We start from the raw sequence: 26,820 nt of genomic DNA, 5'->3' as shown, positions 1-26,820 counted from the left end.
GCATTTACAAAGTTCGCACAGTTAATCTAACCCTCAAATGGATATTTACAAAATGTTCGTCATGCATACAGCGTGCATGCACCGGATCATGTGAGTATTGTATTTATTTGGATGTTTATATTTGATTCTGAATGAGTTTGATGGTGCTCCGTGGTTAACGGGCTAATGCTACACTGTTTGAGTGATTTATAAAGAATGAAGATGTTTATGCATTATACAGACTGCAAGTGTTTAAAAATGAAAAAATAGTGACGGCTCTCTTGTCTCCGTGAATACAGTAAGAAACGATGGTAATTTTAACCACATTTAACAGTACATTAGCAACATGCTAACGAAACATTTAGAAATATCACTAAAAATATCATGTTATCATGGAACATGTCAGTTATTATTGCTCCATCTGACATTTTTCGCTGCTGTTCTTGCTTGCTTACCTTGTCTGATGATTCAGCTGTGCACAGATCCAGACGTTAATACTGGCTACCCTTGTGTAATGCCTTGATCATGGGCTGGCATATGCAGATATTGGGGGCGTACATATTAATGATCCCGACTGTTGCGTAACAGTCGGTGTTATGTTGAGATTCGCCTGTTCTTCAAGGTCTTTTAAACAAATGAGATTTACATAAGAAGGAGGAAACATTGAAGTTTGAGACTCACTGTATGTCATTTCTATGTACTGAACTCTTGTTATTCAACTATGCCAAAGTAAATTCAATTTTCCATTCTATGGCACCTTTAAGAAAAAAATCTTGTTGAAAGAATGAGATTTCATTTTTATATTGTTGTTATATATACAGTGCTCAGTGTAAATGAGCACACCCCCTTTGAAAAGTAACATTTTAAACAATATCTCAGTGAACACACATACAATTTCCAAAATGTTGACAAGACTAAGTTTTATATAACATCTGTTTAATTTATAACATGAAAGTAAGATTAATAATATAACTTGGATTGCACATTTTTCAGTTTAACTCAAATTAGGCTGATGCAAAAATGAGTACACCCCACAACAAAAAGCACTAGTACTTTGTATGGCCTCCATGATTTTTAATGACAGCATCGAGTCTTCTAGGCATGGAATGAACAAGTTGGCGACATTTTGCAACATCTATCTTTTTCCATTCTTCAAGAATGACCTCTTTTAGAGACCGGATGCTGGATGGAGAGTGATTTAGGGCTGCAACGATTAATCGCGATTAATTGTTTGTAAAATAAAAGTCTGTGTTTACGTAATATATATGTGTGTGTTCTGTGTATAATAATTATGTATATATAAATACACACACATTCATGAATATATTTAAGAAAAATGTTATATATAAAATATTTGTTTATATGTAATATAAAATATATATAAATATAGATATTTTTAATACATGCATATATTTCTAAACTTTATACCTGTATTTGTGTGTATTTATATATACATAATTATTATACACAGAACACACACATATATATTACGTAAACACAGACTTTTATTTTGCAAACGTTTAATCGTTGCAGCCCTAGAGTGATGCTCAACTTTTCTCTTCAGAATTCCCCATAGGTGTTCGATTGGGTTCAGATCAGGAGCCAATGAATCACTTTCACCCTGTTCTTCTCCAGAAATCCAACAGTGGCCTTAGATGTGTGTTTAGGATCATTGTCATGTTGGAAAAGTGCATGAACACCAAGGGCACTGAGTGATGGTAGCATCTTCTCTTTCAGTATAGAGCAGTACATCTGTGAATTCATGATGCCATCAATGAAATGCAGCTCCCCGACACCAGCAGCACTCATGCAGCCCCACATAAGGACACTGCCACCAACAGCTTTCAAAGCGTCAATTTTTAAAATTTCTTGAAAGATGGGTCAGTACCTAAGTTATTTGGACATCACAGCTTGTAACAATGGCGCTGCTGTCACGTCTTATAACATATAAACGTCCGTCTCCAGTCGTGCTTGCTATTAGTTTCTGGTTGATCGGCTACTTCAGGCGTTTCATCTTCAGACTTGCCTCGGGCTTGAAATGATAAGGTAAAATCGATTCCATCTTTTCCGTCCTTACATTGTATACAATATCTTGAGATTTGATAAGCCTCCGGAGGTGTGATTCAGTTATGGCAATGGGCATTTTGTTTTCGACACGCGCTGTTTACGGTAGACCAATCACAGCAGACTGGGCCATCTGACCAATCAGAGCAGAGTAGGCTCATGGAAATGAGGGGTTTAGAGAGACTGAATCATTTAAGAATCTTCCAAAACAATATTAGGAACCTTAAAAATGGCACTTTAAACTAAAATTTACATACGTTATTCCACATCCTTTTGTATCAGTATTTGTTAATGCTTCTCATGTCCAAACCTTGTGATGTGTCAAATCACATTTTAAAGGGTCATTAATTGCATTTTTTTTCTCTGAGGTCCACTATATTGTTAACAAGATTTTTATATCAAAAACATTATATATTAGAAGTAATAAACTATTTTCTATACTGTTTTTGACCCTCTCTTTCGAACACTCCATTTTGATAGACGTGCCGCATTCAAGAATTGGAAGTAAACTACTTCCTGCATTGGAAGTAAACTACCTGCTGCAATGATTGGTAACATATCAATCATTTTTGCATTACACGCCATTACACGTGTGGAATTGTTTTGAAAATTTCCAATGTACAATAATATCTTGTTACATAGTTGAAATATTTGCCAACAATTTGAAACATTTATGCATATTAACATTTAAAAATGTATAAATCTATAAATCTTACAGGCTATTTATAATTAATCCATTTCAATAAGATGAAAATTTATTCATTGTCATTTGCAGTGTCATGTTAATAAATTGAAACGTGTTGTAATGTCTTACTGATGACAACTGAAGTTCTTGCTCACTGAAGCTTTTATTCTGGATTATAGTGAATAGCTTAGATCAAAACAATGACAAAAGCAGCATTCTCTATACATGCTTTCTTCCATATCTGGGAATCCGATGCATTAACCCAATAAATGCTCAAGTAAAGGAAAGAACCGCAAATCACAACTATTCAGTTTGACTACGGCACTAAATAGTCATATCAAACGATCTGTATCAGACAAAGCAATAGTAACACATGGTAACAACACTGTTACTTACACTTATTTATTGCGACATTAATGTCGGATGCAATGTAGTTGGAGCTGCATCATTTTCTATTTTCAGTCTCTCTAAAAAAACCTGTGTCAAACTGTGTCTTGTTTTAATCCGCAGTCAAATGAAGCAAACAAACAGTGTCTTCCTGACTCGATCTGACTGGAACTCCATTAAAAATTAAGTTCATCCAAAGTTCATCATCATTTTAATGTTAGGATCACATGGATGGCAATGCAAAGACTGCGTTTTTCCACAACGTGGCGCTTCAAAACGTTTGGTAATCCTCAGAGCTATTCGTTATTTTGTTGCTGGAGTAATCCTGTGCTTGCGTCTCGTATTTACTACTACATGACATGCGTTAATTGGTGGGTGGGGCTAAAGAGGAAGTGATATAGAAGTAGACGTTGATCTTCTGTATGGGCGGTGTTTCGTCACACTATTACCTCATAATATGACAAAATCCGAAATTAGTTGTTTTCTGAGCTTGGTTTCAATAAAAGTTGTTTTTGGAATAACGTGGAAGTTTTGATATTTTTATAGTACAATGTCAAAGGTTTTCATTTCCCAATTCATAACCCCTTTAAGGCATCAGGTGCACTCCTGACATAAAACTGGTTGTTATTTGCGGTTTGCTATTGGTGGATCTCATGTGAGTGACAGGTTGTCCCGCCCTCACACCAGTAAACTCTGAAGAAGAGATGTAGCTGCAGGGAGTCTAAGTTATTTTGATTAAATGGGTCATGAATTGAGAAATCAACTTTTCCTTGAGCTTTTGATATATAAGAGGATATTGTACTATAAGAATATCCTGTAAGTTTCAGAACTGAAAACTTCCTTGTTAGTCCAATAAAAGCTTTTACTGACACAAGGCCTAGCAAACAACTGATCCTGGAATGTGCCTTTCTATGATAGATAGGTGAAACCCGCCTCCGCAGAAGAAATCAATGCCTTGTTCATCATTGCAACGTTAGCCCTGCCCACTGGCATGTTAGTAAGATGAGATGAGGAGAGAAGAGAGATATTGGACTAAAAATAACATTACCTTTCAAAGGATCCTAATGCTAGGAATATGGTTATTTGTTTTCAACAATGTGAATGTCTTAGTTGAGCATTATTTATTTGTATTCGGTACATTTCACTGTGGATTGTACACATGTAAGTAACTCTGTTAATTTTAATGCCTGATCTGATATGTAATGATTCATGTACAGTCAGATGTTCTTGTGTCAGTAAATCAAACCAGTAACTAAACGGTCAACTTCACATTGTTTCTCTTAGTAGGATGAAAATAATCTGTTATTTAAACTGTGATTAAGTTATATATAGAAAGCGATCAAAGAACGCTCCCTTTATAATCGTTAGAGCTGTCAATCCACAGTGCACGCTGGATCTGTCAATCAAACAGCTCGAGTTTATCAGTGGCTGAGCTCTGGACTCGTGCCAAAACTCCTGTTTTATTCAACAAATCTCTTAGTTACAATGCATTTGCACTGTTAGTTATGATGAAAACATTCATTAGTGTGCAGAAATAGAGTTGCAATGACAAGATCACTGCATTCATGCACTCAACAACATGTCTGTGATTGGCTACAATGTTCATCTTTGCAAACTTTCATGCCACAATCTAAATATAATGCCATAGATTTAAGTGTAATGCTGTAATCAACACTTTTCACGATTAGTTAACCTTGAGAGCTGTAATAGTAAAAACATGCTAAAAGTTGTCATTTTTAATTTCATGGTGACTTTAAAAGCTATAGGCAGCTTCTGTAATAGCTTATTTTAGCCAAATTGTCATGCACATTTACAGAGTCTAATCAATCGGAGGTCTAGTTAGGATGCTGCCTTAGAAGGTTACGGCCTGTGCGGAGAATAGACAGCAAGAATGAACTAGTGACTAACGCTTACACCTGTTTCACATCGCATAATGTCATCAGCTTTGTGTATCAGTCATTGTTTGCAATGGAAAATACCTGGATGAGAGTCTCATGAGTCTGATTCACTCTTGACCTCTCAAGCAGCGGTTGACAGAGACAGGAAGTTCATAAACATCTTGAGTTCCTCTAAGCTCTATCTCTGTGTTAAGTTCTAATTTACAGTATGACCTTAAGAGAACCAAGCCTCTTGTTTCTTATTCTAGAAATGACTGTATTCTGTCATCACTCATATTCCAGCAGAATACTTTATGAACTTCATTTTCACACCCCCACAATATGAACCATAAAACATCCTCCACCCACTCTGATATGTGCTCTGATATGACTAAGAACTATAAAGGAGTCCATATATGCACACTTCATACAGTAACATTCCAACAGTTCTCGAAGTTTGGTTGAGCTAACGTCTCTTTCAGATTAAATGTTTTTAATTTTATTCCCACATGCACAAGCAAACATATCTCATAATGTTTATTAGTAAACGTTTAGGCTCGCAGGCATATAGGTGTACTTTGACCTAATGGTTGATTAAGTGATATCATAAAGCATCATATTACTGGAATGTGAGCACCAAAATGTTTTAAAGGTGCCCTAGAATTAAAAATTTAATTTACCTCGGCATAGTTAAATAACGAGTTCACTACATGGAAATGACATACAGTGAGTGTCAAACTCCATTGTTTCCTCCTCCTTGTATAAATCTCATTTGTTTAAAAGACCTCAGAAGAACAGGCGAATCTCAACATAACACCGACTGTTACGTAACAGTCGGGATCATTAATATGTACGCCCCCAATATTTGCATATGCCAGCCCATGTTCCCAACATTATGAAAGGGATTAGACAAGGGCGGGCAGTATTTAACGTCTGTATCTGTGCACAGCCGAATCATCAGACTAGGTAGGCAAGCAAGAACAACAGCGAAAAATGGCAGATGGAGCAATAATAACTGACATGATCCATGATATCATTATATTTTTAGTGATATTTGTAAATTGTCTTTCTAAATGTTTCGTTAGCATGTTGCTAATGTACTGTTAAATGTGGTTAAAGTTACCATCGTTTCTTACTGTATTCAAGGAGACAAAAGCCTTCGCTATTTTCATTATTAAACACTTGCAGTCTGTATAATTCATAAACAACTTCATTCTTTATAAATCTCTCCAACGGTGTGTAATGTTAGCTTTAGCCACGGAGTACTATCAAACTCGTTCAGAATCAAAATTAAACATCCAAATAAATACTATACTCACATGACCCAAAGCATGTAGCAGCATACATGACGAACATCTTGTAAAGATCCATTTGAGGGTTATATTAGCTGTGTGAACTTTGTAAATGCACTGTATTATAAAGTCGTGAGCTCGATGGGCAGGGAGCACGAGATTTAAAGGGCCAGCAGCCCCTGAATCAGTGCATAGTTAATGATGCCCCAAAATAGGCAGTTAAAAAAATTAATAATAAAAAAAAAATCTATGGGGTATTTTGAGCTGAAACTTCACAGATACATTCAGGGGACACCTTAGACTTATATTACATCTTGTAAAAAAAAACGTTCGATGGCACCTTTAAAATCCCATGAACTAGTTTGGCATATTGAAGTTGTGACATAATTACACTATCATTCAAATGTAATTTATACTGTGATGCAAAGTGAAATTTTTTTGCATTATTACTCGAATCTTCAGTGTCAAATGATTCATCAGAAATTATTCTAATATGCTGATTTGCTGTTTAATATTTTGTGGAAACCATGTTGCTTTTTTAAATAGACAATTTAATAACTTTTCATTTACATCACAGTTCAGGAAAAAGTGACAACTTGCTTAAATTGCTTAAGCAGCATCTTACATCTAATCACGAGATCTGACAAATCCTCAGCAAACTCCCAGTTTGTTTACACGCAACACAGCTTCCTCTGTCATTCTACTTAAGCAGATGCACCAAAATACTACAGTCCTGAAACAAGACATCTATCCCCCAGTTTCACAGACAAGGCTTAAGCCTAGTCCCACACTAAAGCGCATGTTTGAGCTGTTTTAACTGAAAGCAACTTGTACCAACATAATTATCTTAAAATATGTCAGTGGCATTGTTTTGTCTCAAGATGCACACCAGTAATGTTTTTTTTACTAAACCATGTTTATAAAAGCTACTTAAATGTCCTAATTGAACTAAGACCTAATCCTGTCTTAATGTATGCCCTGTCTGTGAAACCAGGCCTACATCTTTAAATACCCTCCAAACAAACGTTTTGAGGCCCTCAGCCCATTTAATATCTTTGAGGTCATCTTATTAAAAAAAAGTAAAATTAAAAGATAAAAAGAGTCTTATTTATTCATTTTAAAAGCATTCTCATTGCATTAATTCAAAGCTGTAATTAAAAGCATGGGTGAATGAATAGCTAGAATTGGTCAGGAAGATTTCCTTGTTTATTTTAACCTCAGCACCTCAACTGAAAAACATAACAACAAACTCATAACAAACAGATCAGATGATTGAGCAGGAAATAAGAGCCCTTACTGTAATTCATGCGTATCTTTGATGTCTAATACATGAGTCTTGTTTTCAGATAAAAATATATATTTCCTGAAAATCAAAACTGGGATTGTATCTTGAATATAAGTATATTTTGCTTTGTGGCATTGGTGGATATTCAAGATAAATTCTCTCTCTCTTTTTTTTTACTGGAAAACAAAAAAATACCCATGGATTGGAGAAAGGGTGGTGATGATTTTTTTGTGTGTGTGTGAAAGAAACTTCAACATAAGTGGACTTCAAGGAAAGAATAAACTGCTACAAATGTGTGAAATAGAGCCCCTTTGAAAAGTGAACTCAAAGGCAGAAGACAGAGAAGTATGTGTGTGCTCCGCTGGAGCGCTTCACTCCCAGCATGCCGTGCAGGCGTGCATTATTCAGCACGTTGTCATGGCGATGGGCACCTCTGAGTATTGGGCTTCAGGAGGGAGGAGCTGGACAGCTGGTGGATGGAGACAGCTGCGTCACGGATTCTCCTCATTTCCAGTGTGTGTGTGTGTGTGTGTGAGGGGTGTGATGGCAAGTTTTGTCAGATTTAGCAGATTTCTCAGTGCTCAGTGCTGTCAAATCAATGAATCACATCTAACATGAAAGTTTATATATATATTTGGGTCATTAATGAATAAGCTTTTTGTAAAATTGTAAAAAAACAAAAGAATGGATATATAATTAATTGCGGCTCGTGTCGACACATTGATGTCCTAAGACACGAAACGATTGTTTTGTGCGATAAACCGAACAGTATTTATATCATTTTTTACCTCAAATACACCACTATGTCCAGGCCTCGCTTAGTGCCTGATCGCGCTCTGGCAACGGCAGTAATGTCTCGCGCATATACTCAATGAGTGCTAGACATCACTGCCGCTATCAAAGCGCGATCAGACCTTACTAACGAGTAAGATTTTATAAGATGGACAAAATTTTTCACCAAAAAAGTCATTCGGTTTAACCAAAACTTCGGTTTCACCGAATGACGATATTTTCAAACAATGCTAATAGGCTGATATCTAGCTAGTTCAAAATGACAATCAAACATTTTATATTTAGTACAAGTTTTTAAGAACATTTACAATGTTTTATAGCAGTTGTACCGAATGACCTGATGTTTCGGGACATGCGTATGAACAAGTGAAAACATGAATTTTTCAGATAATTAAGAGAGTTAGTTACTTTGCTTCAAGACCATGTGGTCCTTTGCAGGTGTGTGAATTATGTCACATCCTGTCACACGATATTGACCGCATGACTTGATCCAAAATGGTCCCTTTATATTGGTTACTCCGAATGACATCAATTAAAATGTTTTTTCTGGACATTCTTTCTCATAACAAAGCAATGACTTCTACACTTAATTTTAAAACCATTTTGCACTATGTTGAGATATGATGTTATAAAATCATGACAAAAAAAAAAAAAAAAACATTTATTTTAATCACGAATTAAAAGGCTGTATTTATTCTGACACTTTAAAAATCTTTAAAGATTTTTAGAAATCTTTAAAATACCTTTATATGTAGTAAAATATAATTAAAACCTTTTGGATTCAATAAAAGAGATCTAATAATCTAATCTAATAAGGCCTTTGGACAAAAAGTGACCCAAAAATGATTTATAATTTAAATTATTTATTTATAAAAGCAGTTTTGTAAAATGGTATAACAGTTGGTATATCAAACTGACGCTCTCCTTGTTCCATGTGAATTGACATCACATCACACTTTCAGGTGCACAGGCTCTAGAGTTACTCACAAACTCTGGATCAATCCTGCTGAATGTGATCTAAACCAGGCTGGATTTGTATGGTTTTGTCAACTCTAAACCTGCTTCGAAATGCAGAGTTTGTTTAGCTAGTTTGATGCCAACGTGCCATTGGCTTGTCAGACCCATACCAGTAACTCCCAAAGGTGTCAAGTAGATCTTTTTCTTTCCATTGTCTTGTATTTCTTCTCTCTCTTTCTTTCAGAGTGTAAGTTCACACCTCGGGTTTCTCACTGCCATTCTGCTCTGTTCTTATTGGTTATTATCAAATGATAGAGAGGGAATTGTGAGCTTAAGTCATCAGTAGACTTGCCATCTCTCATCTGGTTTCATTTGGCTGTATGTGAGAGGTTATATAAAACACAACTTGTTCACCTGCTAGTGTCAACCATAAAAATCCTGGTGATATCCTTTTTTTCTTTCTTAGTTTGGCTCAAAGGTTCATTATTGATGGTCTTTAAGCAGGTAAATGGTTGAGTGTTGTGCTCTATTGCTGTTATTGTTGAATAAGTTCCCCTATCTTACCAAGTCAAACTGAGTGCATGATTGGTTCAGCTGCCAAACAGGTGTGTATCTGGATTTGGAGATGTTTTGGGACAGACGTGCTGTTCTCAGACTATGATTGTCGGGAAATCTGTTTGCCGGTGCCAGAGCAGGCACACTCATCATTCTTCACTGAGACGCCCATCGATCATTCGCACACCCAGCATTCCCTACATTCTGCACTGTATTCATACTCATCCACTTAAAAGTGATGGAGCCTGCCCAGTGCATTGTGGGATAGTCTGTCTGGAGCACTTTATCTGCTTCTCCCCTTGATCTCTGCTCAAGAGTGCTGTAAAATACTCCATCTGCAGACCTCAGATCCTGTTTCTACACTCGGTTTGATCTCTTGGTCCAAACCCGAGTTCAACCCATACTTCATCCTAGAAGTCATTGCACCGATTGTACTCTTGGCTTGTTGCAGGCATGCATTGAAAGTGTTTTCAGTTTTGCAGTGTAGCTGGTTTTAATTTAAGATGCAGTATGATGTTAAATAACCAGTTTATCAACAGTTGCCTTAGAATGTCTTAGAACTTGCATGCCAGGATATTTCACATCAATCAAGTGATCCATTTAAAAAAACAAAAAACATCCTGCTGGAAACCCAACACGTTTTCTATAATAATTCTGTACTACTACTACTACTACTACTACTACTACTACTACTACTACTACTACTACTACTACTACTACTACTACTACTATTACTACTACTACTACTATTACTACTACTATTACTACTACTATTACTACTAATACTACTACTAATACTACTACTACTACTACTACTACTACTAATACTACTACTACTACTACTACTACTACTAATACTACTACTACTGTATATATATATATATATATATATATATTACACCGCTGCTGCTTGAAAGTTTGTGAACCCCTTGCAGAATCTGTGAAAATGTGAATAATTTTAAGAAAATAAGAGATCATACGCAAAGCATGTTATTTTTTATTTAGTACTGTTCAAAAACTTTCAAGCAGGTCCATTAACCACGTGCATCTCTGACAGACAGCAACATTTTTTTTCAGAATGAATGCAGAAATATTTTTAGTGAATAATTCAAATAAGTCTCATAACGAACGTCACTTGTTTTGTTCCTGATTTTAATTAATCAATGTTTTTGAATGAATCAATCAATGTTTTTGAACAAATCTGTTGATTGAATGATTCAGTGACTCACTCATTATGATGGTCATCTGTCGACACATTGGCATGTCGATGTTTCCTACAGAAAGAGTCACTGAAAATGTTCAACACTAATGCACTGACTGACTGGAAGAATAATATTGAATTGCTTACATTTAAATGCATCAGTATAAAATATGAAACCGCACTATTTGCCCATTTATATTGTAATCTATGACAAATCATTGTGAATAGCTCCGCTTAAACACACACCATTTCGTACTAGGTTGCACAAAAACATTTTCTCTTTTGGTTTCTTTCTCTGCTTTCAGCACTATATACCTGATACCTGAGTCCTCTGTTATAGCAGCAGAGGTGGAGTTGGTGGGGGTGGTTTGATGAATAATAGAAAAGATCTGTTCCTCCACAGGCTATGCATTGTTCTCATTTCACTCCTAAAATCTCTCCCAAGCTCCCAAACACACCCAAAAGTTCATAGAAAGGAGAAAGAGTTTGCTCTGCATGCGTATGTATGCATGCATGTATGTATGTAATGTATATATGTATGTATTTATGGAATTATTTATTGATTGATGTATATATATTTTTTATTATTTATATTTAAATATTTATATAATTAATTTAGTAAAAATACAATTATTAGAGGTGTTTGCAAAGGCAAATATTACTATTACTATTGCTCATATGTATGAGGAGAGGGGTGATCAGACTTTCAGATTTTTACCTGGTGTATTAAAACAAATAGTGACGTCCTGGAAACCACCGAAAATATTTTAGCATTATACCGGTGATGTTTCTGTGTGCATTCACCTCATTGCATTTTTATAAAAAATCTAGTTTTGTGATTCCAAAGGAATCCAAGGGTGGGTCAGGGAATATTTCACACATGATGTCACAAGATTACAGTACATTGACTGACCCTTAGAGAGAAAACAGAGTTTTAGTTGGCTTTGAGCGGAAAGTTGAGCGCAAGGCAGTCTGGGATACATGCGGCATAACTACAGCAATGGGACTTGAATTGAGCTGATGTGTCCCATAAGCACTAGTAACATGATCATCATTTTACTGTCTTTGGAATAAGAAGCCTTAAAAGCCATTGTGTGTTTTTGTATGTGCATGAGCTGCAGTCGTTTCCGTTTTTGTGATCAGGTTTTGCTTACGTTGAGAGGACTAAAATGCTCCCACAAGAATAGTAAAACCTGAAATCATCTGCATAGTAGTGAGCAGTTAACAGTTCCTATGAGATAATGTGTTAATAGACATACTATATAATGTCTTGCTTATAATAGAAAATGCAAATGGTTTGTGCACAGATATGGGTTAGAAAATCCCATTAGCCCAGTATAAAACAATGGAAGTCAATGGAAAGTCCACATCAACATGTGTATGTGTGTCTCTGCATTATAGAGATTTCCTGACATCAGCACCAGTTGTGATTTATCTTACTGCTGTGCTGCTCACTTTAGTTTATGTTGCGTACGAACATTAAGCGGTATTACACCCAATCTGCTCCATCGGCACTGGAGCCAAGACTCCTGCTCTGCTGACATTACCGTCTGAGAGACAGAGAGAGATTTATTTAAGAGGAGGAACGGCAGGGAAATCAAATGCCTGTCTTGCACGTGACCGCTGAAGAGTCATTTCTAGCTTTGTGTTTATTAACGTTAGTGCTCATCGATATTATGAATAATACAAGACAATGAGGTTAAAAAGAGAGGGGGGTGATCACGCATACTCTGTGTAAAGGCCTTTAATTTGTGGGCATCAGGGAACTGCTATCTATATGCGGGGTATTGAAATCGCTCGTTTTCACTTTTGCTTCAGAATTTGTGATAACACGTACTCTATGTAGGGAGTGACGGTACTTGCCACACATTTTACCAGATAAGATATTTGTCAGTGATGCTCAGGATCTGTTGCGCACCAAATGTTCCGCCATGGTCTTGTCAGTCATCTCTCCATAATCACATGATAAGTGAAATCTGACTCTTGTTGCACTGTGCTGCGACTCTGCAGCTCGTGCTGTATGAAGTAGAGCAGATGCTTTCAGTTTATAATTGTAGCATCCTTTGTCCAACTGAACTAAATGGTTTTTATTTCTATAAAAAAGTAAAACGACAGTGGGAGCGGTGCCACCATGGCCAAGTAATGTAATCGCGTATGGCCGAACACAGTGTAACACCAGCATAGGTGCCGATCCCATGGGTGCACAGGGGCTCGAGCTCCCATGAGAATGGCTGAGCACCCACGGAAAAATATATGATATTCTCCATTAATTTTTTTAACCAATCAACAACAGAAAAAATCGATTGAGATTCTTGAACCTCTCTGATCACATGGAGTTTCATATGACAGTATGCTTCAAAGTAAAAAAAAAATGAGTAGGATATTTGTTAAATTACTTTGTGAAAATCTTAGTCAGAATAAACCTATAGGCTAATTAAAGGCGCTCTATGTAAGTTTTAGACTGTACTAAAGCATAAAAATACCATAATATGTTTGCAGATATTTATTAAACAAATATTTCTCTGAAAACCAATGCTACAGCCAGTTATTTTACGTTGAAATTTGCGTTCCGTGTCAGAATTTCTGTTTTGGTCTGACGTTGCCAATTTACCCAATAGTATTTCTCCACCCCGGGTTGCCAGTTGGGGGAAAACACATGCAGCAATTTGCAGCCATGGAAGCCTGCGAACAAACTGGGTTAGAGTTCGCAGATTCTACCTGACCTAAAAAGCCTCATCATCCATCTAAAAATCTCTATGAACAGGAGCTTATTAAAACGTGGTATTAACTCATCAAAAATCAACTAATTATCTTACAGTGCTCTTTGCCTTCCAATGTCAATTAAGCTCACTCCTGTTGCTTGTCTTCAAACTGGCAACCCACGAGAGTATCGAGTCTGAGGAGGAGGTGGCGGGGCAAACAATTTTTTGAATTTGGACTGCAGTACCCATTTCAACCACTAGCTGTCTGTCTTATATAAAGCATCTTTAATGTACAAGGGCTTCATCCAATATACTTGTGCATCTGTTGATTTCATCTTATGTGTGGTATATTTGGTTTTATTTGAAAAACAGAAGCATGCTAAATGGACTCTGATGTGAATCTCCTGTTTCAAGTAATAAATACCCACTAGCAGAAATATAAATCGGTGCCTATGAAAAATGGTAACACAGACTACTGGAGCAAGCCTAATGCAAACAATTCAGTAAACATATATATATATATATATATATATATATATATATATATATATATATATATATATATATATATATATATATATATATATATGTGTGTAATTGTATAGAGTGAAGGGTGAAATAGAGAGTTTGGATGTGTATATTACTTTAAATAAATAAATAAATAAAATTATTATTATTAAATACAATAGAAAAAATAACAAATATGCACAATTTGTTAATCACTATTTCAGTTTTAATTCGATAATTAGGGTAGGGTAGGCAATTTTTATAGACACTTTGTTTTACTGGTTGAAACTCTCTTCACATCCTGAGCAATCAAAAATAGAAATGGTCTAAATATTAAAAAAATATACATATATCTTCTGTGGAAGTCTCAGGACCAAAAAATGTTCGTCAAATCATTGCATTTGCTCTGAATGCAATGATAATGTCCTACCTTCCTGATAACATATATATTTCCATACCTTCAAATGCTCATGCAGACATCACACATCATCAGTGCATCCCGTAAGGCTCTGCAGAGTTGTAGACAAAGTCACAGAGCGGCAAAAACAAACAGCAGCCACTTTTTACTTCCTGAACTGAAATGTTCCCGCCATGTCTTAACTGTAATAACAAGATGTCAGCCTGTGACGTTCTACCCGGAGCTGTTCACGTCCTCAAACTCGGATTTACACGTTTCTATGTCAACACTATCAACGCTGAAATTGATCTGCAGCAGTCAGGTTGCACAAGTAGGAGCTTTGTAAGTTGTTTTCATTCATTATTATTGTAATGTTATGTGCTTTGAGACATGAGGTAATTTAATGGCATGTCTCGTGATGCTTTGCAGAATATGCAGTGCACGTTCATGTCTTATGGAGGTGGCGTGGCTTTGGAGAGCGCTCTGAAGAGAGGGTGGGATCTCATGCTTTCAAATCTAACTTGCTATTGCTAGCCTCTCCGAAATTGCTTACCCTTCCTTTAAGTGTATTGATATTGCCGTGAACTGCAAAATTTTTTAACAAGACATGAATGGGGAAGAAAACATTTTGTTTTCTAAACTGAAACATTATTAGATCACAATCCACCATGTGACAACCACATGCCTCCAAACTACAGAAAAAAATTTGCATATATTTCCCCGACGGATGCATTTTAACCAGATGAACATGTCATTACCAAAAACAACACAGGAAGTACACACTTCAGGGGAGCCATAAAACTTCAATTTATGTCCCATCATCCTTCCAGCAACCAGACGGGCCGCATCGCCGATGCTAGGAGGGACGGCAAGGCTCAAACGCACCGGCATAATCTATGAGACACGTCGCAGCATGACGCTCCAGTTTAGATCTACGCGTGCCGCTTACTCAGAGGGGCATTATTGATGAGACCCCCGGTGAAATGTTAGTTTAAGGAACATACGGCCATCTTGCTTGCAGAGTCCTTTGGGAGACGAGAATGAGAGACAATAGCATCTATTTTTTAGGGGGTGAAAGGGAGGGTCTCTCCGGGACCCTAAATTCGAGGGGGAAGGGATTATATCCAGGTTCGTTGCACAGGACAAAAGAGCGGATCTGTGATGGCACATTCTGGAGTTTGACTAACAGGATGGCCTGTAAGAAACTCTAAAGACAGTGTCTGTGAGGTCAATTTCATTGATCTGCTTCTGGCTCATGGTTCTTCTTTAGCTCGGTACTGCTGAGTGCTGTAAGATGGGATCTCAGATCAATACCGTGACTCAAGTGTAATTCTTCCTTGTCAGACTACAGCGAGACTCAGGATAGAGGAATCCAACCATAGCATGTCTATGTTCAATCGTAAAATCTGTCTTTATGACTAAGGCACGTGAAAACAGAATAAGTTTAGTTGTATTTTAATGCATGAATTGAAATTTGAGATTTATTTTAAAACGGCTAAAAGCATCTGATGGAACATTATACAAAGTGTTTGCTGGATTTGACAGGAAATTACACTGGCATTTAAGAATGTGGGAGTTCACAAAATTTTTGACCAAATTGAGCATCCCTAAAAACAAGATTTACCATGAGCAACACCAAGACAAAGCTAGATGATGGTCTGGACAGTTAACTTGTGTTTATTTGTGTGATTGCATGTTATGCTCAAGTTTTTCCAAAACTAATTGTGCATCCCTACAAACAAGCACAGCAAACACTCAGTTTTTTTATCATAATTTTTTATCATTTTAAAAATCACAATTAGACCCCCCCCCCCCCCACACACACACACACACACATTTAAGGATTGATTTTATAATATTTTTATACGATAAACAATTTTGGTGCTATGTTCGGTCCCCACTTGATAAGCACTAAAGCCCAAAACCAGCTGAGAACCAGTGATCTAGACTACATTTCTTGTATTTGTGTTTGTCTGTATTTCTGTAACTTAGTACAAATTTGTTCCCCAAAGTCAGGAACATCTGGGAGTGTCCTCATTTGTAAAAACGATGTATAAAGAGTTCAAAATGGTGAAAGTTTTGCTTTAGGGTTAGGTTATATTATTTATAATAAGCTTCATATAGAAATAGTAGAAGTTTAAGGAAAGTAAACGTGTTTGTGTGTGAGAGAGACAGACATTGAGAGACCATGATGCAGGCATGATGAAGTCTTCGTCCATCCTCCATGAGGTTTTGGATGGTCTGGACAGTTCACTTATGTTTATTTTTGTGATTGCATGTTATGCTCAAATTTATCCAACACTAATCCAAGTATCCAAGACTAATCCAAGAGCTAAGCCAATTTGAACCAGTCTGACAAATGGTGAGTTTGAGTATTGTTATGGTCATTGATGGAGTCTTGTGTTGTAGGTCATCATTTAATTTTCTGTCTGTTGATTTCTATGTAAATTGGCTGTGTTTCTTCAGTACCATCTGCTCTAGTTGGGCACTGGCCGTGGCAGCATCACGACTCCAGGGATTGGATGATCTCTGTAGTTCCGCTACACACACACACTTAACTAGCTTTGTTCTGTTAACACTAACCTAAACCCAAAATAACATTTTGTTTGAATAACAAACAACCTTATTTACTTAAAGCTGCAGTCTGTAACTTTTTGGTTAAAAATGATCCAAAATACATTTTTGAGCAAGTACTTAACCAGCCAGTGTTCAAAACTATCTCCTTACCTTAGCCCAATTCACAACGGTGAGCTTGTAATAATGTTTTATAATAAATTGGTACTGGTGGATTTCCGCTGGAAATTCGAGCATGCAGCCATTCGTCTTTGTGTCATTACGTCACATCTAATCGGAAAGGAAGGAGTCCCAGCTAGACTATGCATATAGGATGCTGCTGGTAGCGGATCATTTATAGCATTTTCTCACAGCAGCTGCAATTATTAAACTTATAATTTTGATGGCGGATTTGTAATCCAGAAAGGTCCAAATGACAATCATCAGTGACAATTGGAGATTCACCCTTGGTCAAAAAGCAAAAGACTTCGGACTGCGGAGTGGCTACAGAAATCTACAGGCAACGCTAATACACATTAAATACATAGTCACGCAATGCTGATGTTGTTTACATTAACAATTTGAGAACAAAGTATAACAACAATAATTTGCAGAGTTTGATGCGAGCTAAGCGATCGTTAGATTTAATCACCATTGGTAGCGTGATTTATTGTAAGCTAATGCTTTTCCCCTCAGTTGGTCAGAACAAAAGTGCCAGAAATGTTACTTATTTTTTCAGATGACATTTTCCGGTGAAAATTCCTACTTTGGTCATGCTTCAAGACTACAATCTGTGATTCCGAAGTATAGTATCCACACCGGTGTGGTGACTGACAGCAAGCATTAGATTCATCTGCGCTGAGGAGCTGTGCCGATGCACAATGCACGTAAAGATAATAATTCCGCATATAACTGCAATTGCAGGTTTCAAACAGAGATGGCGACTAAGAGTCAAATCTTACTGACAGCAGCTTTAATTTATAAGTTGTTTTACAATTGGGATGTCCGGGGATGTGCACAAAAGACAGGTTTTGTCACATTTATCCCACTTAGGCCAAGTTTGTCCCCCAAATATAGCTAATCAAACCACACACACGTATATTTAGTTTTTGAACCATGGTAATCATTGGAGTACCCTGAAGTATAATGTAAATATTTTGGTACATAAAAATGGTTATCTTTCAATATTAACATAGTGATACCAATATCATACCTCATACTTTAAGTTAGATTACACTAATTTCTGGCATAATAATGCTATGCTTTCCTTCTCATATGTTTATATACCATTTGCACAATCTATATGTTATATTTTAAGAAAATGATAATGCCCTTTGTTTTTATTCTTATTTATTTGTCAACAGATATTGATGTCATACTGTGTATTTAAGTATATTATGGAATATATTTAGGGAAATCATCCTATTTAAAAATTTAACCAACTACTGTTGGTTCTTTTAAATTTTGAACCAGGATGTAAACTAATGTGTGTGAATCCAGTTACCTTTTTTTTTTTTGTTAATTAAATATGAATATTTGTTATGCATATTTATTAGGGAAGGAGTAAAAATTTTTATATTTTTATTTTTTATAATAAAATATTTTTAGAACATTTTCAGAACATTCATAATGTGTTATTTGCATGACCTTTAAGGTGTTATTTTAAGAATTACCAGCAAATTCAACCTCGAATCTGTGAGTTCAGTACTCCTTCGTGTCTTGGGAATAATTCAGCATATTGAGGAGCTGTGCTTTTTTTAATATATGATAAAATATACACTAAGAGTGTCTGCCTGCACCCCGCCCTGTGTAGATCATTAGCATGTACATAAAGCTGCAACACTGCTTTCTGTCTGTAACACGAATCCCCACCAACAACCCCATCACCCCCCTACCCCACGACCGCTGGCACTGTTATGATCATCTCTCTTGGTTTAAAAGGATGCCAGGCTGTGCACACACACACACAGACACACACATGCATTGCTCATTCTCACATCATCTGTCTTTGAACATCAGAATGTGTAAGTATTTTGTCTGGAGGGTGTGTGTGCGCGCATGTTTAAGATGATGGGGTGGCCCGCTACCGAGTTTAACCCTGGAAGAGAGCGTACTCCTGGGGAGATGTGAGCGTATTTTTAAAGCTGTATCTCCAGGGAACGACAGACTGTTAGAGGTTTGATGCCACTGAACCACGAGTTTGATCGGCCATGTGAAATATTTTGTGCATGATGCCACTGTCACAGTTTTCAGAATGTTATGAATATTTAACTGTTCCGGTATCACACAGTTTAAAGGGGTAGTTCGCCCAAAAATGAAATTTCTGTCTTTAAGTACTCGCCCTCATGTCGTCCCAAATCCGTAAGACCTTCATTCATCTTCGGAGCACAAATTAAGATATTTTTGATGAAATCCGAGGGTTTCTGAAGCACACATAGGCAGCAACGTCATGTGGTTTAACCTTAATGTTATGAAGAGATGAGAATACTTTTTGTCCGCAAAAACAAAACAAACTTTATTTAACAATTTGAACAGTTGTCATATGTCAAAATGCGGACCCATTATTGGCCGGCTCCTGCGTCAGCATCATGTGCATGTGCTGTTCATGTGAACAGTGTCGGAAGCGCTGCACTGCGTTCACTACGTCAACTGCGTATGACAACAGTTCAAATTGTTAAATAAAGTCATTATTTTTGTTTTGTTTTTGCGCACAAAAAGTATTCTCGTCACTTCATAACATAAATGTTGAACCACTGCAGTCACGTCAACTGTTTTAATGATTTTAACTATTTTCGGTCCTGTTCGGATCAGTTTTTTAGTTTTGGATTTGTAATTGATCCTGTTACCATTTGTCTTACATTGAACTAACATTCACAATGCATTTGCACACATTTATGACTGAAAATGAATATTTAACAGGAAATAAATTGCTCTTTTCATGATGATTTAACTGGGTGCAATATTTTATATTCCACCCACATAGCTTTTAATACATCAGCATGAATGTAATTGTAGAAATTTTCACATTTTGATAAAGACTGTGAAAACAAACATAATTTTATTTCCTTTACAATCATGTTTTGAGATGAATCATGCAGAATAAGACCAGGAACATTCATTAGGAAAGCAAAAATGATTTCATGTTGTCTTAAAAAGGCCACTGTGAATGTCTCTCTCCTGTCCTGAGTTGATGAATGGATCGCCGAGAGACTCTGATGTGCAGTCAGGTCTCAGTGGTCTTGTTATGAAACGGATCCGTCATGTCTGATAGCCCATCACTGTGTCATAACAGAGTGTTTGGACACCAGACAGAAGTTCAAATGAGGCCCAACAGAAAGATGAGTGTAAATGTGTATGCTCTGGAGGTAAGCAAGCAAGGACAACAGCGAAATATGGCAGATGGAGCGATTAATAACTGACATGATCCATGATATCATGATATTTTTAGTGATATTTGTAAACTGTCTTTCTAAATGTTTCGTTAGCATGTTGCTAATGTACTGTTAAATGTGGTTAAAGTTACCATTGTTTCTTACTGTATTCACGGAGACAAGACTGTCGTTATTTTAATTTTTTAAACACTTGCAGTCTGTATAATTCATAAACACAACTTCATTCTTTATAAATCTCTCCAACAGTGTGTAATGTTAGCTTTAGCCATGGAGCACTATCAAACTCATTCAGAATCAAATGTAAACATCCAAATAAATACCATACTCACGCGATTAGCTGCATGCTGCATGACGAACACTTTGTAAAGAACAATTTTGAGGGTTATATTAGCTGTGTGAACTTTGTTTATGCTGTTAAAGGCAAGTGCGAGCTCCGTGGGCGGGGAGCGTGAGCATTTAAAGGGGCCACAGCCTAAATCGGCTCATATTTAATGATGCCCCAAAATAGGCAGTTAAAGTAAAAAAAAAATCTATGGGGTATTTTGAGCTGAAACTTCACAGACACATTCAGGGGACACCTTAGACTTATATTACATCTTTTAAAAAGACGTTCTACGGCACCTTTAATTGAAATAATGCTGAAATTTAAATATTAGATGAAAAACCTAAACATGAAACCTGAAATACTAAAATTACAAAAAAAGAATTAAAAAAGAAATGAATTTCAAATAGAAATATTACCCCCCCAACACACACACACACACACACACACACACACACACACACACACAAATTGACAAAAGCACATATCAAAATTATTAAAACTTAAACTAAAATTAAAGTGAAAATGGAATATATAAAAAAAGCTATATTAATAAATACTATAATAGTAAGTAATACTAAAATAACACTGCTATTGACCTTTAAAAAGAGAATACCAGCAGAAGCAGTAATATTTATAGTCTTAGACATGTTAGCAAAATTAATGTTAAAATTTAAAAAAAAATTAAACGTGTTTATTGCATTCTGGCTGAGAATTTTATTCTAATGAAAAGACATGTATATACAGTCCTCTCATGAGTCTCTGTTTAGTATAATTTTCTTAACACCAGCTTGAACACGAGATTGAACTGCATGTGTGCCAATTCTGTCTCTGCATGTCTTCACAAAGGTAATGAAAATCTGTTCCTGGCCTTGCTTTGCAGGTCTCATAAAGGCCGTTTCATGCAGCCCAAGGCAAATTAACCACATGTCAGAGAAATGACTTCAGGAAACATTTCCCAAAACCTGTCAGGTGACTCAAAAGAATGCCACAACAGTGATTAGCATGTGCGAGGAGTAATCAGAAACCCCGCTCATATCCTGTCCAGAATTATTTTTTTCTTTCTTGCACTGTTGCACAAACTCGCCTGCTTAACAAGACAAATCTATAAATTCACAGAATTCCTACATTTATAGCAATGGCTATTTTAATAGCTGAAGCTGCAGTGCTTACGTCACACTGCGCTCTGTTACACCTCTAGAGAGACCAGAGCTATTTTTATCCTGATGAATGATGTGTCTTTGTTCTGTGTGATCTCACATGAGCTAAGAAAACCCCATCTGATCTCTGTCAGGACCACCGCATGCAGTGTCATTTTAGTATTAGTTATAGTTCTATAGTATTTATTAAAGAGGACCTATTATGTCTTGATTTTGTTTTTGGGGTCTACTAGACAGTAACAACACCTTATTTTTCACATATTTGTTATTGTTGCAGCATGCAATGAACGCAATGAGCAATCCATTCATTTGTGGGCTCTATGAAGCCTCTCCTTCAGAAAAGTGCAATGTGCTCTGATTGGTCAGCTGGACCAGTGTTGTGATTGGTCAGCTGCTTTGAGAGTTTTTGGGAAATGTCACAGCCCTTAGCATAACGGGGAGTTTCAACACATTACTAACTCAAATCAACCAGGCCTTGCACTCTTTATTTTGCATATTTGTTGGGTAGGAATTATTTTTAACGAGGAATATTGTGATGTGTTTATTCCAGAAGAAAACTCAAGACTACAATCGAGGCATATCAGGGAGTTTGAAAACAGTGCGCACTGATATAGAGAATAAATCCCCTTTGAGTGACTTTGTGCTTTGTAACTTTGCTCAAACAGCAACATACACACTAAAGAAAATATGTCCTATTTAATAGTTTAGCTTTTATATTTATATTTTTATATTCATATTACAATGCAAGATCTTTAATTCATTCATATACTGAATAGTAGTCATATCATAATCATGACTTTTCCATGTGAAAGTATTTTAAAAAGCATTTTGCCCCATTTTTTACATTATTATGCGATTATTTCCATGTATGTTTTTAATCTTTATTATTCCAGCTTTATTTAATTTAAGTATTTAATTAATTTTAGTTGTAGTTAACAATAACAACACTGTTCACACAGTATTCTGGCTGGGTAACATGCCAGTTTACTTGTTTAGATACATGGCTAATTGAGTTTTAGTTGTTCATTTTAACTGGTATTGTGTTTTAATGAAGAGAATCACAGAGCTGCAGTTTTAACCATATTAACAACACCATGTTAGTCTTAGAAGTTCCTTGAAGTACCATATAAATACCAGGGTCTATGAATATGTAAAGTACCACGGTATTCCACCTCATTTTTGTATTGCCAGTTTAAGAGTGGGAAAGATGTTTTGTAAAGGTTAAAGCACAAGAAGTGCTTTTTGCCATTTTTTTAACTGTCACTGTTGACATATAATGAAACAAAGATTGCTAAAGTCAACAGATTTTACTAATAGACCTACCAATTTCTGTGTAAAAATAAAATAATGATGCTGCCATCTTTCTAAAGTCATTTTTATGCCACTCTAATCTGGCTCCAAATCTCCAGTGAAAATAGTCATTTTGACCACCCTCTACAAAATTGTGGATTACGCAGTAAATATTCATCTGTGACATTTAATATTTTCGCTTTCATAACTATTTATGTTTGTTTTTCTACAGAAAAATACAAACAAAATCAAAAATTTGAGCCTTGGAAGATTCCAAAATGTGGTTAATTTGACACGGAATGACCCAGAAGTGAAATACTGTAAGCGATCAGTAGTGGTACCTGACAAACACATGACTAAGCACAAGCCGCACCAAACTGATGTATGATGTCGCGCCGGTACGTCACACGGCGCTGAAAAAGCACAGGAAAATCATCAGGTGTTATCATGTAATTTAAGTGTGGACAACCTAATAAACAGATCACTGAGTCACAGTTAGACTTTAGAACTACGTCCTCTTACAGTATTTGTTTGAATCTCCCTATTGTGGTTTTCAAGTCTCAGAACTTGGTTCTTGTTTTTGCATGTTCTCTTTGAGACAATGAAGGGGAACACACAGGTTCAACTGTGAATGAAGCCCTTTGTTTACTTGAATGAAATGCACCTGAGGTTTGTTAGATGCTTGTGCGTGTGTGTCTATGTGTGTGTGTTTAACAGCACTGAGGTTAATTTAATTACCAGAGTCCAGACCAAAGTCCCTGAGATTTACTCACTTCCTCATTCCTGCTGTTTCACTGGTCTTTGTCTTTAAAACTAGTGTACTTGTGTTTTGGTGATTTGTAAAAGTGACTTCATGTGGCTCTACATCTGACAACTTTGTTTCTCATAATTGCAACTTTATATCAGTGTGACTATTTATTTTTAAACTATTTCCCTTTTTTATTGGTAAGGGGGTTTGTTCAAATTAGTTTCTTTCTGTATTGGTTTATTAATTTATTCATCTGTCTTTTTGTCTTTGTCAATGTAGTTCAATTTACCTTTATAATTTATTTATGTATTTTTATTTTTATGTATTTATTTACTTACCTTTTTACCTATTTATTTACATATTTATCTTTGTAAATTTGTATATATTTTAGTTCTTTATTGTTTTTGTAATTAGATGCTATCTATACATTATATTGGCAGATACTGTTTGCACCTCAGTATTTTTGTACATTAATAGGATGCAATAATATCATAGTATAAATGATTAGATTTATTCAAATTATTAAATGGATACTGCCTTATTAGGAGGATAAAAACCCTCCCTACACCTTCCCCATACCCTACCTAATAAACATTTTAATATTATAAAACACTCGTTTGCAGTTTATTTCCACTTTTAGAACATTATTTTAATTTTTACTAAAAACAAATGCGGCAAACCTGCGTCGATCGCATTAAAAGCCAGGTCCGCAAGCCTTACTCGCTATTCCTGCGTCACTGAAGACGTTGAGTTCTGCATGTCTTTTTTAAAGGTGCCATAGAATGGGAAATTGAATTTACCTTGGCATTGTTGAATAACAAGAGTTCAGTACATGGAAATGACATACAGTGAGTCTCAAAAACCATTGTTTCCTCCTCCTTATGTAAATCTCATTTGTTTAAATGACCTCCGAAGAACAAGCAAATCTCAACATAACACCAACTGTGACGCAACAGTCGGGATCATTAATATGTACGCCCCCAATATTTGCATATGCCAACCCATGATCAAGGCATTACACAAGCCAGTATTAACGTCTGGATCTGCACAGTTGAATCATCAGACTAGGTAAGCAAACAAGAACAACAGCGAAAAATGGCAGATGGAGCAATAATAACTGACATGATCCATGATATCATGACATTTTTAGTGATATTTGTAAATTGTCTTTCTAAATGTTTCGTTAGCATGTTGCTAATGTACTGTTAAATGTGGTTAAAGTTACCATCGTTTCTTACTGTATTCACAGAGATCAGAGTCATGTCATTATTTTCATTATTAAACACTTGCAGTCTGTATAATTTATAAACACAACTTCATTCTTTATAAATCTCTCCAACAGTGTGTAATGTTAGCTTTAGCCTGTTAGCCACGGAGCACTATCAAACTCATTCAGAATCAAATGTAAACATCCAAATAAATACTATACTTACATAATCGGATATGCAGCATGACGAACACTTTGTAAAGATCCATTTTGAAGGTTATATTAGCTGTGTGAACTTTGTTTATGCAATTTATTATAGAGTTGCGAGCTTGGGGGCGGGGAGCGCGAGCATTTAAAGGGGACGCGCTGAATCTGCGCATTTCTAATTAAGCCCCAAAATAGGCAGTTAAAAAATTGAATTAAAAAAAAGAAATCTATGGGGTATTTTGGGCTGAAACTTCACAGACACATTCAGTGGACACCTTAGACTTATATTACATCTTGTGAAAAAGTATTCTAGGGCACCTTTAAAACTTGAGTGGCCCAACCAGACATTGGTGGGTGGAGCTAGTGTAAATAGCGTTGGCCAAAAAGGGATGCTATTTGCATTTAGTGTAAATAGACATTTTTTTATTCATGCATTTAGTTATCTAATTGTATTTTTCTAGATGCTCGGTCTTCTGTTTTATTATTTTCCTATTTATTTAACTATCAATCTATGTATTTTTCTTCTCTATGTATTTAGTTATCAAATTATTATTTTTTAATTCATTAATTATGCAATTTCATTATGCAAGTGCTCCCATTTTAAAATTTATTTTTATCTATTTATTAAAAAAAAACGAATATTTTTAAAATAATATAGATGTGTGCAAGTGTTTGTCACATCTCTTTTCTGAACTTGTATATCAGCAGATGAACTTTAACACCTCCAATCTGTATTTAGTTTAACTAAGGTGTGTGAGTGTGAGTGTGTGTGTTCGCCTGTGTGTCTGTGTCTGATAAAAGAGACCACAGTGATGACAGACCTCTGCTAAATGTGACAGCGCTGTCTGAAATGTGAGTCCACATGGGCGTTGTTAGTCTGTCTCTCTCTTTCTGTGTGTGTGTGTGTGTGTGTGTGTGTGTGTGTGTGTGTGAGAGAGAGAGAGTGTGTGTTTTGTCTATTGTGAGGACTAAATGTCTCCACAAGAATAGTTCTACCTGAAATCAGCTATAGGCCAGTCAACAGTCTCCAAGAAGAAAACGGCTTAATAAACACATAAATATGTGTAAAAATGTTTTCACAAAAATATAAAAATGCAAATATGTTTGTGTGAGGGTTAGATTTAGGGTTAGGTGATATAAAATATCATTAGCTCATGCTATAAACAGTAGAATTCAATGGAAAGTCCCCAACATGATAGAAAAGCAAATGTGAAGTGTAAAGAAGGGTTTCACATGTCCACATAGACCCTGTGCTCAAACA

The 26,820-nt window shown here is 36.1% G+C and overlaps 1 protein-coding gene across 2 annotated transcripts in view; it reads left to right on the top strand.

Moving 5' to 3' along the window:
- The window catches only part of pak1 (p21 protein (Cdc42/Rac)-activated kinase 1), a 64,345-nt gene that overhangs the window by 6,044 nt on the left and 31,481 nt on the right, over positions 1-26,820 (top strand). The gene's annotated exons all lie outside the window — the stretch shown is intronic.

This window comes from Chanodichthys erythropterus, chromosome 7 (genome assembly GCF_024489055.1).
Source record: "Chanodichthys erythropterus isolate Z2021 chromosome 7, ASM2448905v1, whole genome shotgun sequence".
NCBI classification, from domain to species: Eukaryota; Metazoa; Chordata; class Actinopteri; order Cypriniformes; family Xenocyprididae; genus Chanodichthys; species Chanodichthys erythropterus.
The sequence above is the reverse complement of the archived record's forward strand: the minus strand, read 5'-3'. Positions and strand labels throughout refer to the sequence as shown.